Here is a 1,729-nt window from a genome sequence, read left to right on the forward strand (position 1 = left end):
TTCAAGATTTACAAAGGTCAAAAACTACATAAAGGTTCATATGATTTTATTATCATCCCCTTTAGTTATGCCTTCATAAAATACTTAAAGAACAAATATAAACTCTACTTTATGAACAACATAATAAAAACTCATAACTTTCTATGAAGTATGAGAAGAAGAGAAAATAAAAGACTACATTAGTTTGTATAAGAAATTTAGTGTAAAAATGAGAGAATAGTGTGAGGTATTTATAGGAGAGTCTCATCCTCATCAAATCATAAAATTTAATGCAAAGTAAGTAGATTTAGACTAGCATAAGTGATGTGTCTAATGGTGGTGAGAGGATTTGTTGAGTGATTTAGGGGATTTTGTGTAAAAGAATATATATTTTTGCTTGTTTAACAAACAAGCTTCTTACATGAAAATGATGTGACCTTTTTGATGACACATTCTCGATTAAACCATTCCCGAGTATTGTCGGCTAAAACCCGGTCGGATAATAAAAATCTTCCGACTTCGGTTTACGGTTAGAACTTTGAAACACGGGATTCGGAGTGAAAAATAATTAGAAATACATACTGGACAAACTTGATATCTATCTTGACTCGAAATAATATTTCGAAGCCAATGACGCAATTGAAATTCGATTCCGAGTTACAGAACTCAAAAACACGTTATTGGACCGAATTCGGGCGAATTTGGGTCCGACAGTAGCTCAAAAACTTTCCGTCACAAAAAATTACGAAAATTTATCACAAAATTGGAAATCTCAAAACAAGACTAACACTCAAATAATGTTTAGTATAATTCAATACTGATTAATTTATAAAATTAATCGTTATTAAAATAAATAATTAATAAAACATACACACAGAAAATTCACGGTGTTACATACAGCACTTTAAGAATTATTCTTCTTAGTCACACCCAATAACATATGAAAATATACCTAAGGTGGTAAGTGCTTATTGAAAAACTAAAAATATCACATCCCAAATTATAAAACAAATAATTTTTCTATCTAAACTTATTTTCTTAAGTGAACATAACTTAATTACCACTATAGAGAAAATATGGAAGGATAAAGTTTGACATGTTGGATTGAAGGATATAATGGAAAACAAAATTATTTAAGAAAAATAATCTGAATAAAAAGGCAAAAGTCCAACATTTGAGATGGGAGCTGTAGTTTTTTTTTTCAAAAATAAAAACTGTGCCAAACATGCTAGTTTGTGCTTATTTATAATTTATATTTTTTAAGGTTTATTTCTCTTAAATATAAGTTTTATATAATATTTATGTAGGATTAAATAACTCATATTGAAGATGCCCTTAATAATTATACTTTATATTCATTAATCATTTCAAACATTTCACTTTCTCTATAATAATAATAAATTGAGAAATAATTTTGAATGTTGAGATAAGTTTTGATAAATTTGAGAGTGATATATATATTTACCAACTTTTATCAGGTAAATGTAACTTGTGGTTAGGGTAGGGCAAGATGAAATATAATTTTATGTTGTTACTCTAGACCCGAATATAAGCAAATTTGAATTAATATTAAGTGTTTAATAAACAGATTTTAATTAATATATCTTATTAAATGTTGTTATTCACTTATTCTTTAAATACTCTTCATTTACTTCAACTTTTATGAAAGAGTAGTTTAAAATATTTATTCTTAAAACAAGTTGAAGTGACTTTTAAGTTTTAACTGGAAATAGATTATTGACACAACTTG

Source organism: Lupinus angustifolius, chromosome LG08, assembly GCF_001865875.1.
Source record: "Lupinus angustifolius cultivar Tanjil chromosome LG08, LupAngTanjil_v1.0, whole genome shotgun sequence".
In the NCBI taxonomy this organism is placed as follows: Eukaryota; Viridiplantae; Streptophyta; class Magnoliopsida; order Fabales; family Fabaceae; genus Lupinus; species Lupinus angustifolius.